General features: G+C 41.0%; 1 pseudogene across 1 annotated transcript in view; it reads left to right on the top strand.

The window, feature by feature from the left end:
• The first annotated feature begins 514 nt into the window (after positions 1–514).
• LOC311130348 (integrin alpha-L-like) overlaps positions 515–18,558 on the top strand; it is a 30,008-nt pseudogene continuing 11,964 nt past the window's right edge. The window contains exons 1-10 of the transcript XR_014615332.1: positions 515–590; positions 1,717–1,831; positions 9,591–9,688; positions 12,882–12,949; positions 13,316–13,430; positions 13,648–13,778; positions 14,638–14,780; positions 14,911–15,064; positions 17,640–17,775; positions 18,014–18,090. The product of XR_014615332.1 is annotated as an integrin alpha-L-like (transcript). The remainder of the gene's footprint in view (positions 591–1,716; positions 1,832–9,590; positions 9,689–12,881; positions 12,950–13,315; positions 13,431–13,647; positions 13,779–14,637; positions 14,781–14,910; positions 15,065–17,639; positions 17,776–18,013; positions 18,091–18,558) is intronic.

Genomic DNA, 18,558 nt, shown 5'->3' with positions numbered 1-18,558 from the left:
AGCCAGAAATCTTGCTTGTTTGTAGGTGACCAAATACTTATTTTCCACCATAATTTGCAAATAAATTCATTAAAAATCCTACAATGTGATTTTCTGGATTTTTTTTCTCAATTTGTCTGTCATAGTTTACGTGTACCTATGATGAAAATTACAGGCCTCTCTCATCTTTTTAAGTGGGAGAACTTGCACAATTGGTGGCTGACTAAATACTTTTTTCCCCCATTGTACCTCCTTTCTTGCCGGGTTTCTCACATTTGATACTTATAAGGTATTCTCACTGGGAAAGTGTAAAAGAAGAGGGTGGGGCAATGTACCAATACCAATCATGCAAAAGAGGAAATTGCAAAAAACATGTACATCCACATTCTCACCCAAATGATAGTGAACTACCGCAGCTACTTTTGGTGGTGGAGACGCCCTCTTATAAGAAGAGGCACACAGGAAACAAAGTGCAGGAAGACAAGTACGTTTCGTTTGCAAAGGTTGAGTGTTGCAATATTTTCCCCCTCACTGCATGCTAGTGGACAAAGAGAAGGAGAAGATGTCTGGGCAGGGAACCCTCTCCCTGCTCACCTGCATGGCAGCCATTGGTAAGCACTGACCTCAGCTTAATATTCAATTACATATTAAAGGGGTTGGACAAAACATCAGCTCAACTTGTAAAAAAAAAGTAAATTACTTTCAGTACTACATATTTTAAATTACAGTTTAGTTTTTTTTGTTGCTATTCCTGACTGAATCTAAAATACTCAAATATGTTGAACTGTTCACAACATTGTAATCAATAGGCAAACTTGAAGTAGAAGAGGGTATGTTTTCAAAATGGATGCTTAACTTGCACAAGGATAATTTATGTAAAAGAAAGGTGCCTAATGTTGCCATTGCTGTCGGCTAATGGGAATCCCAATAAAAATAAAAATCTAATGCTCTAAATGTAATTGACTTGTTAGATGCTCCATTGTAATTTTTTGGGGGCCTTCTAGAAAACAGAACTAGTCATACAATATCTTTACTTGTGGTTTCACATCAATAACGGTAACTGACTTCCACTTTTTTGATTTTGAGACAATAGGCCATTTAACCTTTTAAACCTAGATACCACCTTATTGTCTATTCATGTTTTTGAGACAGTCAATGATAAGCATTAACTATTGGCCATTTATCACACATTTTTCATAGTGGAAAAGGTCATAAAGAAGTTATTTACAATGTTACAGCTGCTTTAACTTTTGAGGGCAGTCACTTATTTTTTTTAACTAATAGGGAGAAGCAACTTGCTCTTGCTTGCTGAATATAAAATAGGCTAGAGGGTTGGCAATGAACTGGCGGGAAGTTTGACTGGCTAGAGCATGTAGCTCTGGTGTAGTAATATTTATATCAATAAATAAATATATCAAAATGTTGATAGAATGTTTTTTGGTGGGCAGAAAAGTCAATTTAGGGAGGCATTGCCCCCCCAATGCCTCCATAGCGCCGGCACTGGTTTTCACTGACCATGATCTAAAATATTAAATATTAAATTATGCCAATTTCTCGTGTTGTAGGGAAGATCGGATATCTAAGATTTGTGTGAAATGCTGATTAAATTATGTATTCTATTGTACATCGTGGATTAGGCCCACTAGACAACAAATATTTACGAATATCATTTTTATGCATCTAACCCAAATAGTTGTCTGTCATCCAATTCTACCACTCTTTTCTTTTCTTTGCCAGCTGTCTCTTCAATGGCTTTCAACATTGATGAAAACCCCCCACAAATCTACAAAGGGGAGGAACAAGATTTATTTGGTTACAAAGTCCTGCAATTCATTTCTGGCAAGGAGAAAGGGCAAGTGTTATTGTTATCATCATAGTGAAAAATGTGTGGTTCTGGTTAGTATTATGTTACAAACTTCATCTGCAACACAGTATCACACACCTGAGGAAACAAAAATTACCAGAACAATGCACCTGTGTCTGCAAACGTGCACTATATACAGTGGGCTCCAAAATTACTGCCAACCCTGACTGGCAATGCACAAACCATACTTTAAAAAATATAAACAATATAATTATAGAGAAACTCAAAATACCAACATGTGAGAAATACTGTACTTTATTAATGTTTCAATGGAACCAACCAAAATCATACAATTATTTAATACAAAATAAATATCACCAAAATCAAGGTTTCATTATTATTGGCACTCCTCATTTACTACTACCTCTGGCTAAGATAACAGCATGGAGTCTATTCCTGTAACATTTGACAAGTTTAAGGAACACATTTGGAGGGATTTTGGACCATTCCTCTATGCAGATCCTTTCAAGATCCTTCACATTCTTGGGTTTGCGCTTATCAACTCCCCTCAACAACTCAGCCCACAGAGTTTCGATTGGATTGAGGCGACTGAGATGGCCATGGCAGAACATTGATTTTGTTGTCACATAACCATTTCTGTGTGGATCTTGAGGTACAGTGGGAAAAAAAAGTATTTAGTCAAATCAAATCAAATAAAATTTTATTGGTCACATGCGCCGAATACAACAGGTGCAGACATTACAGTGAAATGCTTACTTACAGCCCTTAACCAACAGTGCATTTATTTTAAACAAAAAAAGTAAGAATAAAACAACAACAAAAAAAGTGTTGAGAAAAAAAGAGCAGAAGTAAAATAAAGTGACAGTAGGGAGGCTATATATACAGGGGGGTACCGTTGCAGAGTCAATGTGCGGGGGCACCGGCTAGTTGAGGTAGTTGAGGTAATATGTACATGTGGGTAGAGTTAAAGTGACTATGCATAAATACTTAACAGAGTAGCAGCAGCGTAAAAAGGATGGGGTGGGGGGGGGCAGTGCAAATAGTCCGGGTAGCCATGATTAGCTGTTCAGGAGTCTTATGGCTTGGGGGTAGAAGCTGTTGAGAAGTCTTTTGGACCTAGACTTGGCACTCCGGTACCGCTTGCCGTGCGGTAGCAGAGAGAACAGTCTATGACTAGGGTGGCTGTAGTCTTTGACAATTTTGAGGGCCTTCCTCTGACACCGCCTGGGATAGAGGTCCTGGATGGCAGGAAGCTTTGCCCCAGTGATGTACTGGGCCGTACGCACTACCCTCTGTAGTGCCTTGCGGTCGGAGGCCAAGCAGTTGCCATACCAGGCGGTGATGCAACCAGTCAGGATGCTCTCGATGGTGCAGCTGTAGATTTTTTTGAGGATCTGAGGACCCATGCCAAATCTTTTTAGTCTCCTGAGGGGGAATAGGCTTTGTCGTGCCCTCTTCACGACTGTCTTGGTGTGTTTGGACCATGATAGTTCGTTGGTGATGTGGACACCAAGGAACTTGAAGCTCTCAACCTGTTCCACTACAGCCCCGTCGATGAGAATGGGGGCGTGCTCAGTCCTCTTTTTTTTCCTGTAGTCCACAATCATCTCCTTTGTCTTGGTCATGTTGAGGGAGAGGTTGTTGTCCTGGCACCACACGGCCAGATCTCTGACTTCCTCCCTATAGGCTGTCTCATCGTTGTCGGTGATCAGGCCTACCACTGTTGTGTCGTCGGCAAACTTAATGATGGTGTTGGAGTCGTGCCTGGCCATGCAGTCATGGGTGAACAGAGAGTACAGGAGGGGACTGAGCACGCACCCCTGAGGGGCCCCCGTGTTGAGGATCAGTGTGGCAGATGTGTTGTTACCTACCCTTACCACCTGGGGGCGGCCCGTCAGGAAGTCCAGGATCCAGTTGCAGAGGGAGGTGTTTAGTCCCAGGATCCTTAGCTTAGTGATGAGCTTAGAGGGCACTATGGTGTTGAATGCTGAGCTGTAGTCAATGAATAGCATTCTCACGTAGGTGTTCCTCTTGTCAAGGTGGGAAAGGGCAGTGTGGAGTGCGATAGAGATTGCATCATCTGTGGATCTGTTGGGGCGGTATGCAAATTGGAGTGGGTCTAGGGTTTCTGGGATTATGCTGTTGATGTGAGCCATGACCAGTCTTTCAAAGCACTTCATGGCTACAGACGTCAGTGCTACGGGTCGGTAGTCATTTAGGCAGGTTATCTTAGAGTTCTTGGGCACGGGGACTATGGTGGTCTGCTTGAAACATGTTGGTATTACAGACTCAGTCAGGGACATGTTGAAAATGTCAGTGAAGACACTTGCCAGTTGGTCAGCACATGCTCGGAGTACACGTCCTGGTAATCCGTCTGGCCCTGCGGCCTTGTGAATGTTGACCTGCTTAAAAGTCTTACTCACATCGGCTACGGAGAGCGTGATCACATAGTCATCCGGAACAGCTGGTGCTCTCATGCATGCTTCAGTGTTGCTTGCCTCGAAGCGAGCATAGAAGTGGTTTAGCTCGTCTGGTAGGCTTGTGTCACTGGGCAGCTCGCGGCTGTGCTTCCCTTTGTAGTCTGTAATAGTTTTCAAGCCCTGCCACATCCGACGAGCGTCAGAGCCAGTGTAGTATGATTCAATCTTAGACCTGTATTGACTCTTTGCCTGTTTGATGGTTCGTCGGAGGTCATAGCGGGATTTCTTATAAGCGTCCGGGTTAGAGTCCCGTTCCTTGAAAGCGGCAGCTCTACCCTTTAGCTCAGTGCGGATGTTTCCTGTAATCCATGGCTTCTGGTTGGGGTATGTACGTACGGTCACTGTGGGGACGACATCATCGATGCACTTATTGATGAAGCCAGTGACTGATGTGGTGTACTCCTCAATGCTGTCTGAAGAATCCCGGAACATGTTCCAATCTGTGCTAGCAAAACAGTCCTGTAGCTTAGCATCTGCGTCATCTGACCACTTTTTTATTAACCGAATCACTGGTGCTTCCTGCTTCAGTTTTTGCTTATAAGCAGGAATCAGGAGGATAGAGTTATGCTCAGATTTGCCAAATGGAGGGCGAGGGAGAGCTTTGTATGCGTCTCTGTGTGTGGAGTAAAGGTGGTCTAGAGTTTTTTCCCTCTGGTTGCACATTTAACATGCTGGTAGAAATTAGGTAGAACGGATTTAAGTTTCCCTGCATTAAAGTCCCCGGCCACTAGGAGCGCTGCATCTGGATGAGCGTTTTCCTGTTGATTAATGGCCTTGTACAACTCATTCAGTGCAATCTTAATGCCAGCATTGGTTTGTGGTGGTAAATAGACAGCTATGAAAAATATAGATGAAAACTCTCTTGGTAAATAGTGTGGTCTACAGCTTATCATAAGATACTCTACCTCAGGCGAGCAAAACCTCGAGACTTCCTTAGTATTTGATTTTGTGCACCAGCTGTTGTTTACAAATATACACAGACCGCCACCCCTTGTCTTACCAGAGTCAGCCGTTCTGTCCTGCCGATGTAGCGTATAGCCTGCTTGCTGAATGTTATCATTGTTGTCGTTCAGCCACGACTCCGTGAAACATAAGATATTACAGTTTTTAATGTCCCGTTGGTAGGATAACCGTAATCTTAAATCGTCCATTTTATTCTCAAAAGATTGAACGTTGGCTAATAGGATTGATGGAAGAGGCAGTTTACTCGCTCGCCGTCGGATCCTTACAAGGCACCCGGATCTGCGTCCGCGATATCTCTGTCTCTTCCTCACGCGAATGACGGGGATTTGGGCATTGTCGGGTGTCTGTATGATATCCTTCGCGGCCGCCTCGTTGAAGAAAAAATCTTTGTCCAATGCGAGGTGAGTAATCGCTGTCCTGATATCCAGAAGCTCTTTTTGGTTATAAGAGACGATGGCAGAAACATTATGTACAAAATAAATTACAAATAACGCGGAAAAACACACATAATAGTACAATTGGTTAGAGGGTTGGTTAGAGGGCTGTAAAACGGCAGCCATCTTCTCCGGCGCTGTTATGCCGGAGAAGCCACCAATTGTGCAAGTTCTCCCACTTAAAAAGATGAGAGAGGCCTGTAATTTTCATCATAGGTACACGTCAACTATGACAGACAAATTGAGGAAGAAAAATCCAGAAAATCACATTGTAGGATTTTTATTTTATTTATTTGCAAATTATGGTGGAAAATAAGTATTTGGTCACCTACAAATAAGCAAGATTTCTGGCTCTCACAGACCTGTAACTTCTTCTTTAAGAGGCTCCTCTGTCCTCCACTCGTTACCTGTATTAATGGCACCTGTTTGAACTTGTTATCAGTATAAAAGACACCTGTCCACAACCTCAAACAGTCACACTCCAAACTCCACTATGGCCAAGACCAAATAGCTGTCAAAGGACACCAGAAACAAAATTGTAGACCTGCACCAGGCTGGGAAGACTGAATATGCAATAGGTATGCAGCTTGGTTTGAAGAAATCAACTGTGGGAGCAATTATTAGGAAATGGAAGACATACAAGACCACTGATAATCTCCCTCGATCTGGGGAAGCAAGATCTCACCCCGTGGGGTCAAAATGATCACAAGAACGGTGAGCAAAAATCCCAGAACCACACGGGGGGACCTAGTGAATGACCTGCAGAGAGCTGGGACCAAAGTAACAAAGCCTACCATCAGTAACACACTACGCCGCCAGGGACTCAAATCCTGCAGTGCCAGACGTGTCCCCCTGCTTAAGCCAGTACATGTCCAGGCCCGTCTGAAGTTTGCTAGAGTGCATTTGGATGATCCAGAAGAGGATTGGGAGAATGTCATATGGTCAGATGAAACCAAAATAGAACTCTTTGGTAAAAACTCAACTCGTCGTGTTTGGAGGACAAAGAATGCTGAGTTGCATCCAAAGAACACCATACCTACTGTGAAGCATGGGGGTGGAAACATCATGCTTTGGGGCTGTTTTTCTGCAAAGGGACCAGGACGACTGATCCGTGTAAAGGAAAGAATGAATGGGGCCATGTATCGTGAGATTTTGAGTGAAAACCTCCTTTCATCAGCAAGGGCATTGAAGATGAAACGTGGCTGGTTCTTTCAGCATGACAATGATTCCAAACACACCGCCCGGGCAACGAAGGAGTGGCTTCGTAAGAAGCATTTCAAGGTCCTGGAGTGGCCTAGCCAGTCTCCAGATCTCAACCCCATAGAAAATCTTTGGAGGGAGTTGAAAGTCCGTGTTGCCCAGCGACAGCCCCAAAACATCACTGCTCTAGAGGAGATCTGCATGGAGGAATGGGCCAAAATACCAGCAACAGTGTGTGAAAACCTTGTGAAGACTTACAGAAAACGTTTGACCTGTGTCATTGCCAACAAAGGGTATATAACAAAGTATTGAGAAACTTTTGTTATTGACCAAATACTTATTTTCCACCATAATTTGCAAATAAATTCATTAAAAATCCTACAATGTGATTTTCTGGAATTATTTTTCATAGTTGACGTGTACCTATGATGAAAATTACAGGCCTCTCTCATCTTTTTAAGTGGGAGAACTTGCACAATTGGTGGCTGACTAAATACTTTTTTCCCCCACTGTATGTTTTGGGTCATTGTCTTGTTGGAAAGTCCACCTACGGCCAAGTCCCAGCCTTCTGGCAGAGGCAACCAGATTGTCAGCCAAAATTGCCTGATACTTGGTGGAATTCTTTATGCCATCAATCTTATCCAGTGCCCCTGGACCTCTGGAATTAAAACAGCCCCAAAACATCACTAATCCACCACCATATTTCACCGTGGGTATGAGGTGCCTCTCCTTGTATGCATCTCTGTTTCGACGCCAAACATGCCGATGCTGTATCTGACCAAAACGTTCAATTTTGGTCTCACCTTCTTCCAGTCATAATTTAAATGACATTTGGCAAACTCCAAGCGCTTGTGTCTGTGTCTTGGGGTCAGAAAGGGCTTTCTTCTGGCAACCCTTCAAAAGAGCCTGTGCTTGTGGAGGTGACGTCTGATGGTGCTTTTTGAAACCTTGTGACCACAAGATGCCACCAAGGCCTGCAATTCTTTCACAGTGATTCTTGGGGATTTTGTTGCTTCTCTCACCATCCTACTCCCTATCCTGGGGGGCAAAATGCATTTGCGTCCTCTACCCGTGAGGTTTTCAACTGTTCCATATATTTTCCATTTTTAAATAATTGCCTTGACAGTGCTCAGTGGTATATTCAATTGTTTGTGGATCTTCTTGTAGCCATTACCAGATTTATGAAGGTCTACAACCATCTGTAGACCTTCATGTCTCTTTTGTCCTGCCAGTTCTTTTGTTTTCTTCATGGTGTTGGATGACAAAGGAATATTGCATGCGTGTTACCTCATTTTTATACCCTAGTGAAACAGGAAGTGATGTAATAGCTCAATATAGTTCCTTAAGACTTAGATAAACTTAAAGAAGTGGAATTTAATTTGTGGTTTAATTTTTGGTAGATGTTATTTACAATAATCTTTAAGGGTGCCATTAATTGTGAAACATTGATTTGGAGGACATTGATTTTTAATTAAATTATTAATTTATTAATTAATTTATTAATTTGGTGGGTTCCATTGGAACATTAATATAGTACAGTATTTCTCACATGTTGGTATTTTGAGTTTATCTCTGTAATTATATTGTATTGTTTGTGCATTGCCAGTCAGGGGTGCCAGTAATTTTGGAGCCCACTGTATATCCATAGCAATGTATTTAGAAAATATAGGGCTCTGTATATACAGTGAGCTCCAAACGTATTTGTTGTTGTTTTGGCTCTGTGCTCCAGCACTTTGGATTTGAAATGATACAATGACTGTGAGGTTAACGTGCAGACTGTCAGCATTAACTTGAGTGTATTTTCATCCATATCTGGTGAACCATTTAGAAATTACAGCACTTTATGTACATGGTCCCGCCATTTTTGGGGACCAAAAGTATTGGGACAAATTCACTTATGTGTATTAAAGTTGTCAAAATGTTAGTATTTGGTCCCATATTCCTAAAACGCAATGATTACATCAAGCTTGTGACTCTACAAACTTGTTGGATGCATTTGCTGTTTGTTTTGGTTGTGTTTCAGATTATTTTGTGCCTATTAGAATGATGTATTGTGTCAATTTGGAGTCACTTTTATTGTAAATAAGAATAGATTATGTTTCTAAACACTTCTACATTCATGTGGATCCTACCATGATTACGGATAATCCTGAATGAATCGTGAATAATGATGAGTGAGAAAGTTACAGAGGCATAAATATCATACCCCCTAAAAAACGCTAACCTCCCCTGTTATTATAATGGTGAGAGGTTAGAATGTCTTGGGGGTATGATATTCATCATTATTCATGATTCATTCAAGACTATCGTAATCATGGTAGCATCCACATGAATGTAGAAGTGTTTATAAACGTATTATATTCTTATTTACAATACTTGAACATTTATTACGTTTCTTAAATTATGTGAGCTGCATCCAATGTACATGACTAATGTGCATCAGTGTATTAGTTATGCATACATTGATGGAATGGAAATTCTAACTTGTGTTTCATCATATCACACCTCTGATAACATCCTGCCTTCCTCCTTCACCATGCAGTTGTTATTGTAACCTTAGTAACCAATAGAAAATGGATAAACAAAAGTAATATACCACATTGTCACAAATGTTATGCAACCACTCTTGATCTAAAGTTTGTCATATATATAAGAAGTCATACAGTCTCATCTAATCGACCAAACTATGCTGTAATTTCTCACCCACAGGGTAATGGTCAGTGCGCCACATCAGAAGAATGGATCTGGTGGAATCTGTAGATGTGCTCAAGACCGAACAAACTGTACAAACTGTTACACTCCTGAAGGTAGAGATGGAAGGTTGATGATACACTATACTGTACTTACTGGACTGCAATTTAGAATGGTGGTTACCTTAACAAAATGAATAATTATAAGAAATATACAGTGAATTTATCAGTCTATAATTTTAATGGTAGGTTTATTTGAACAGTGAGAGACAGAATAACAACAAAAAAATCCAGAAAAACACATGTAAAATTTTTTATAAATTGATTAGCATTTTAATGAGGGAAATAAGTATTTGACCCCCTCTCAATCAGAAAGATTTCTGGCTCCCAGCTGTCTTTTATACAGGTAACGAGCTGAGATTAGGAGCACACTCTTAAAGGGAGTGCTCCTAATCTCAGTTTGTTACCTGTATAAAAGACACCTGTCCACAGAAGCAATCAATCAATCAGATTCCAAACTCTCCACCTTGGCCAAGACCAAAGAGCTCTCCAAGGATGTCAGGGACAAGATTGTAGACCTACACAAGGCTGGAATGGGCTACAAGACCATTGCCAAGCAGCTTGGTGAGAAGGTGACAACAGTTGGTGCGATTATTCACAAATGGAAGAAACACAAAAGAACTGTCAATCTCCCTCGGCCTGGGGCTCCGTGCAAGATCTCACCTTGTGGAGTTGCAATGATCATGAGAACGGTGAGGAATCAGCCCAGAACTACACGGGAGGATCTTGTCAATGATCTCAAGGCAGCTGGGACCATAGTCACCAAGAAAACATTTGGTAACACACTACGCCGTGAAGGACTGAAATCCTGCAGCGCCCGCAAGGTCCCCCCCCTGCTCAAGAAAGCACATATACAGGCCCGTCTGAAGTTTGCCAATGAACATATGAATGATTCAGAGGAGAACTGGGTGAAAGTGTTGTGGACAGATGAGACCAAAATTGAGCTCTTTGGCATCAACTCAATTCGCCGTGTTTGGAGGAGGAGGGATGCTGCCTATGACCCCAAGAACACCATCCCTACCGTCAAACATGGAGGTGGAAACATTATGCTTTGGGGGTGTTTTTCTGCTAAGGGGACAGGACAACTTCACTGCATCAAAGGGACGATGGACGGGGCCATGTACCATCAAATCTTGGGTGAGAACCTCCTTCCCTCAGTCAGGGCATTGAAAATGGGTTGTGGATGGGTATTCCAGCATGACAATGACCCAAAACACACGGCCAAGGTAACAAAGGAGTGGCTCAAGAAGAAGCACATTAAGGTCCTGGAGTGGCCTAGCCAGTCTCCAGACCTTAATCCCATAGAAAATATGTGGAGGGAGCTGAAGGTTCGAGTTGCCAAACGTCAGCCTCGAAACCTTAATGACTTGGAGAAGATCTGCAAAGAGGAGTGGAACAAAATCCCTCCTGAGATGTGTGCAAACCTGGTGGCCAACTACAAGAAACGTCTGACCTCTGTGATTGCCAACAAGGGTTTTGCCACCAAGAACTAATTACAAATGATGGTGGAAAATAAGTATTTGGTCACCTACAAACAAGCAAGATTTCTGGCTCTCACAGACCTGTAACTTCTTCTTTAACAGGCTCCTCTGTCCTCCACTCGTTACCTGTATTAATGGCACATGTTTGAACTTGTTATCAGTATAAAAGACACCTGTCCACAACCTCAAACAGTCACACTCCAAACTCCACTATGGCCAAGACCAAAGAGCTGTCAAAGGACACCAGAAACAAAATTGTAGACCTGCACCAGGCTGGGAAGACTGAATCTGCAATAGGTAAGCAGCTTGGTTTGAAGAAATCAACTGTGGGAGCAATTATTAGGAAATGGAAGACATACAAGACCACTGATAATCTCCCTCGATCTGGGGCTCCACGCAAGATCTCACCCCGTGGGGTCAAAATGATCACAAGAACGGTGAGCAAAAATCCCAGAACCACACGGGGGGACCTAGTGAATGACCTGCAGAGAGCTGGGACCAAAGTAACAAAGCCTACCATCAGTAATACACTACGCCGCCAGGGACTCAAATCCTGCAGTGCCAGACGTGTCCCCCTGCTTAAGCCAGTACATGTCCAGGCCCGTCTGAAGTTTGCTAGAGTGCATTTGGATGATCCAGAAGAGGATTGGGAGAATGTCATATGGTCAGATGAAACCAAAATAGAACTTTTTGGTAAAAACTCAACTCGTCGTGTTTGGAGGACAAAGAATGCTGAGTTGCATCCAAAGAACACCATACCTACTGTAAAGCATGGGGGTGGAAACATCATGCTTTGGGGCTGTTTTTCTGCAAAGGGACCAGGACGACTGATCCGTGTAAAGGAAAGAATGAATGGGGCCATGTATCGTGAGATTTTGAGTGAAAACTTCCTTCCATCAGCAAGGGCATTGAAGATGAAACGTGGCTGGGTCTTTCAGCATGACAATGATCCCAAACACACCGCCCGGGCAACGAAGGAGTGGCTTCGTAAGAAGCATTTCAAGGTCCTGGAGTGGCCTAGCCAGTCTCCAGATCTCAACCCCATAGAAAATCTTTGGAGGGAGTTGAAAGTCCGTGTTGCCCAGCGACAGCCCCAAAACATCACTGCTCTAGAGGAGATCTGCATGGAGGAATGGGCCAAAATACCAGCAACAGTGTGTGAAAACCTTGTGAAGACTTACAGAAAACGTTTGACCTGTGTCATTGCCAACAAAGGGTATATAACAAAGTATTGAGAAACTTTTGTTATTGACCAAATACTTATTTTCCACCATAATTTGCAAATAAATTCATAAAAAATCCTACAACGTGATTTTCTGGATTTTTTCTCTCTCATTTTGTCTGTCATAGTTGACGTGTACCTATGATGAAAATTACAGGCCTCTCTCATCTTTTTAAGTGGGAGAACTTAAGTCATGTTTTGCAGAGGGGTCAAATACATATTTCCCTCATTAAAATGCAAATAAATTTATAACATTTTTGACTTGCGTTTTTCTGGATTTTTTGTTGTTGTTATTCTGTCTCTCACTGTTCAAATAAACCTACCATTGAAATTATAGACTGATCATATCTTTGTCAGTGGGCAAACGTACAAAATCAGCAGGGGATCAAATACTTTTCCCCCTCACTGTAAGAACATGTAACACCTATCACGGTAACCATGGCTAATCAATATTTGTCAGCTTTAAAATATTGTTGAAATGTCAACAAGATCTTGAAAATGAGAAACACTAGTTGATTCTGCAAGTCTACCTTTTCCCTTCCAACAGAAACTGACACAATCAAGTACATTGGACTGTCTATGGCTGGACAATCTACTTCTCCTCCAACGTTCACTGTAAGATAAACTCCAAACAGTTAATTTGATCATATTCTTGTTGTCAAATACTCCATGTGAGTGTACTGTACATATGTAATACATGCGTTTGGCAGCATTTACATAGGCAGCCCAATTCTGATATTGTTTTCACTAATTGGAATTTTGACCAATCAGATCAGCTCCACCAATTAGTGGAAAGAAAGATTAGAATTGGGCTGCCTGTGTAAACATAAATTACTTGTTTCACTTGAGTCATAAAACAATAGCTCAACAATCTAAAAATAATCATGGCAAATTCCTGTAAATCTCTTTTGAAGCCATCTGAGGTCCACCAGACAAGCCATTATTTTATTTTATTTACAATTACTTATTATCCTCATTCAGGCCTGCAGCCCTGGCCTGGCACACGAGTGCGATGGGAACTCCTATCTGAACAGTATCTGCTATCAGTTCAACAGCCAGCTCCAGATCACTTCTAACTTCACACCTGCCTTCCAAGGTATAACAGCAAAATTGGAACACATTTGTAGATATAAATAAAATAACCCAAGATTTGTAGGTATATATTGACTGTTTATTAATGTAATGCTAAATCACATTAGGATTAGGTCACAAAATATGAATTGTGAATGATAAGATCTGGATTTCTGAATATGTGAAGAATGTTGTGAGTGTTATCCATCATATACATTTATTTAATTTACTTTCTCTTCCAGAATGTACGAAGAAAATAGTGGACCTCGTTTTCCTCTTTGACGGATCAGGAAGCATGACAAAGAAAGAATTTGAAGAGAACAAAGGTTTCATAAACAATATCACGACAACCCTAAAAAATTCCTCAATCAAGGTAAACTTCCCTTTTAAAGTTCATAACTTGAATCATGCTTGTGAGGATGCTGAACATACATCTGTGTATCTACACTCTTAGAAGTAAAGGTGCCTAGAAGAACCTTTTGGGTTGCCACACCGGTGGAACCTTTCCAGTTCACGGGTCTTGGAGGAACCCCTGTGTAAAGGTTCTGATGGGAGGAGTTACATTTTGAACCTTTTTAATAATATATTGAAGTGGTGGCAGCATAGTATTGTAGACGTGGCTTTCAGATAGGCACTTCATGGCCACCCATTAGCGCAAATGTCATTCCTGTTCATCATGTTAAGTTTTACACTGCAAAACTAAATCCTTGAATATTGATACATAACATAACAATTCTCTTTACATATACAATTTTAGTAATAAAGTGACAACTATTCCCACTTTGGAAGAGCATATGCTCTTGAGGAACACTTCTGTAAGCCTCACTGACGCTACAAAACTATCAGTGTTTAACTTTCACGTGATGACAATACAGCAGAACAGATTAACAGGAATTACATTTACTCTAACGGGTGGCCTAAAAAGTATATGCAGTATCTTAAAGCCACGCACTTCCTAAGCCACGCCTCCACTCCAGGGTTCCTCCAAGAACCCAATGCTACATTGAACCATTAAAGGTTCCTCCAAGAACCCCTCAACTAACCGAAGGGGCAAATATGACCCATTGACTAGCGATGGTTCCTTGTGGAACTCCAGGGGTTCCTTGAGGATCTTCATGGTTCCTCGAGTCACCACTAATTCTAAGAGTGTATGTGCTATACCCAGGTTGCTGCATGGAAAGTATGGAATGAAATCAATGTTAGTTATCTTTTCCTCTTTTTTTAAACCACAGTTTGCAGCAGTTCAGTTCTCATCAACAGCCAGGACAGTTTTCGACTTCAATGACTACCAAGAGGGGAGAGCCTTGACTAATCTTATGAAAGAAGAGCACATGGGTCTTCTAACCAATACACATCAGGCGATAGACTTTGTCTTGTAGGTCACAGTTGATCATTATTAATCAGTTTTACTTTCAAAGTTCTGACCAAATACTCGGAATATGATCAAAGGGGATTGTGGTGTAAGAAAGATAGCTTGAACTGTTGTTTGTATACATCTCTTTCAGGAAATACATTTTTGAAAACCAAGCTGCCGGCGCCACCGCAGATGCAACTAAAGTACTGGTCGTAATAACAGATGGAAATCCCAGTGATACTGATAAAAAGTTTAACTCTATCAAAAGAAGTGATGAGAAAAACATAATCCGCTTCGTCATCGGGGTATGTCCTTAAAAGGGGAGAGCCTGCATACCCCCAACACAACACCACACAATTGTATGACTTAATTCCATTACAACTGTTTCATTCCCATATCTACAGCTGGTTGATCACTAGCCAAAACATTTTGACTAGAAGGTATGCTCTCCTCCTAGTTGAAACTACCAAATGCCAATATATTTGCATCTCTGTGAACTTCAAGTTAAAAGGTTTGCAAATATACCTCAATCCAGGGATGGAATGTTTCACTGTAGTCCTACTTATCCCACAACAATTTACGGTGAATGGAGAAGATTTAAATACTGCTTGTTTTTAATTAAACTGCCTTGTTCATCCTCATGCTAGTTAGCTAATGCTAAAGCAGCAGTATTTTACTTCTCCATTTACCCTAAATTGTTGTGGGGTAATTAGGAGTACAGCAACACCTTCCCTCCCTGGATTGAGGTACATTTTCAAATCGTTTCACTTGAAGTTCACCGAGGTGCAAAGATTTTGGCATATGGCCGTTTCGACTAGGTGATCACCAGTGTATACCAGTGTTAGTGCTTTTAATGTATGATTTCAATGTATGCTGCTTACATTCATGTTTGTTGCCCAAATAATACACTGGCTTTTTTAAAGCTCCAATGTAGATAACTTTTTGGGTGACCCAACCAATTACACATAGAAATGTGTGTTATAGATCTGTCATTCTCATTCTCATCAATTTACAAATGCTTTTTGATCCTCTAGTAAAGATTATTTGTCATCACACTGATGATTTGCTTAACAGTTTCAATTACATACTGTATGTCAGGCTACTTTAGACTCAGTGGTAGCAGTTAAAACCAAGAATAAACTGTCTGCCAGAGTCTCACCTTGGTTAAATGACCACACTCGTGCCTTAAAAAGTATTTTTTTAAATGCTGAACGTAAAAGGAAAGCCTGTTAAAGTATTCTATGAGATAATGAAGGATCTGATGAGAAATTACAATATTGTGGTTAAAGATGCAAGAGCAAACTACTTCTCTACCCTGATCTCTGAGAACTCCCACAACTCGAAAGTTCTGTTTAAGACAATTGAGCATATTGTTGGTGCCAGTCGGGCTTCCGCTCACTTAACAGCACGAAAACTTGGTTTATTGAAAGTCAATAATGAAGGGCTGTTGCGGTCATTAAATTTTGTCTGACAGATATTGTCATGCAAAAAACTGCCGGTCTCATGATAATTGACCGTTAATTAAAATAAACATGTTTAGCATCACCAGGCCTCCCCACATACAAGCCATATACAAGCCGCTAATGCGCGCCTTTGGAAAATTTACATTTAAAAAGGCTAATAAATCAATGAAATATACACCATCACAATAAATCCATTATTTATTTAGTCAGGTCTAAAGAAACATTATGATATGAAGAAAATGTATTTCAGAATAACAGAATAGGAGTTGGCCTACTGTATGCTATAGGCTGTAGGCTTGTCCATTTACCAGACAAGATATGCTTATAAGTCCCTTGCCATTTTATAGTAAGAAGAATATAATTGAACTTAGCTAATTAAAATAGAAAGGATATTTTTCCCATTCCAGAGCGAGAGTGCGCATATGAAGTGACTATGTTGAGCTTAAAAGTGATCATTTGAAACATGTCCTATAAACTAGATTTATAGTTATTTGGCAACTTTAGTTTACCTTACAATGCCTTTTTTTATACATACAGAAGTTCCCATATTTCAGGGCACCAAAAGTATTGGGACAATTGGATTGAGAGGTGTTTCTGGTTAGTCAGGTGTGTTCCGTCACATCCTTTGTGCAGGTGTAAGAGAGCTGTCAATGTCTAGTCTTGATTTTAGGCTTTGCGTATGCCTTTAGCGGAAGGAGAACTAAGGATTCCATCTTTAAGGCTTGGTTAAGCCCCATTCCGTTTCTTAGATATTTTACTGCATCGCAGTGCTAGCTGTGCCACTATAGATCCTGGTTCGAATCCAGGCTCTGTCGTAGCTGGCCGCGACCGGGAGACCCATGGGGCGGCGCACAATTGGCCAAGCGTTGTCCAGGGTAGGGGAGGGAATGGCCGGCAGGGATGTAGCTCAGTTGGTAGAGCATGGCGTTTGCAACGCCAGGGTTGTGGGTTCGATTCCCACGGGGGGCCAGTATGAAAAATAAAAATAATAATGTATGCACTCACTAACTGTAAGTCGCTCTGGATAAGAGCGTCTGCTAAATGACTAAAATGTAAAAATGTAAATGTTATCTACCTATGAGCCAGGACACAGCCTGAGATCCTCTGACAGGGCACTGTTGACCATTCCATAGTCTAGGTTGAAAATGAAAGGAGATATTTATTTATTTTTTATTCTCCTTCCTCCTGTCTTTGTTACTTTGTTAGTACTTTTATTTTATGATGTGAAGCACTTTGTTACTTGTATTGAAAAACGCTATACAAATAGAGTTTTTATTATTCATATTATTATTGTTATTACTAGACTCAAGGGTCCAGTCCAACTTCCCAGTTACGATGTGGATGTTTAAATATCTTTCATATTGAAAAGGAAATTAGACTTATAATTCCTGCCCTCAAGTGATATATTTCTTGGCAGGTCAAGAATGTCAATTTGACGAAACTGAAGTCCCTGGCATCAGAGCCAAAAGAGAACAACACTTTCCTCATCCAGGACTACAACGGACTAAAGGGAATCCTAGACAACTTTCAAAAAAAGATCTTCAATATTGAAGGTACAACTCCGGATTCAGTTGAAATCTCTTAGTACTACTTACTTATTTTTCAGCAAAGTCCCTGTCAAGTGAGGGTTGTTATTCATATAAAATACTTCCGTAAGATTCCTGAAGTGGCAATACTGGTCATCTCCTGAAATGTACTGGTATTTATTTCTGGTGATAACACCTTACTCAAAACATTCCACAGTAGAAGTATCAATGTATCGCTATTAATATCAGTGTCCGTATGTTCTAGGTTCCAAGACTGCTCTGGCTGGAAACTTGACTAAAGAGATGTCTCAGAGTGGGTTCAGTGTTGTCTACATTAATAAGGTGAGATATCGCGATAGTATGTCCACTATGTTTTATCATCATCTTAACATTTTTATAAATGTACTGACCACCATTGCAACTAGTTTATGGACGCAATATATAAACTCAGCAAAAAAAGAAACGTCCTCTCACTGTCAACTGCGTTTATTTTCAGCAAACTAAACATGTGTAAATATTTGTATGAACATAACAAGATTCAACAACTGAGACATAAAATGAACAAGTTCTACAGATATGTGACTAACAGAAATTGAATAATGTGTGCCCGAACAAAAGGGGGGTCAAAATCTAAAGTAACAGTCAGTATCTGGTGTGGCCACCAGCTGCATTAAGTACTGCAGTGCATCTCCTCCTCATGGACTGCACCAGATTTGCCTGTTCTTGCTGTGAGATGTTACCCCACTCTTCCACCAAGGCACCTGCAAGTTCACTGACATTTCTGGGTGGAATGGCCCTAGCCCTCACCCG

The sequence above is a fragment of the Coregonus lavaretus genome (genome assembly GCF_964263955.1).
Source record: "Coregonus lavaretus genome assembly, chromosome: 6".
Classification (NCBI taxonomy): Eukaryota; Metazoa; Chordata; class Actinopteri; order Salmoniformes; family Salmonidae; genus Coregonus; species Coregonus lavaretus.
Note: the sequence above shows the minus strand (reverse complement) of the source record. Positions and strands in the feature narration are given on the sequence as shown.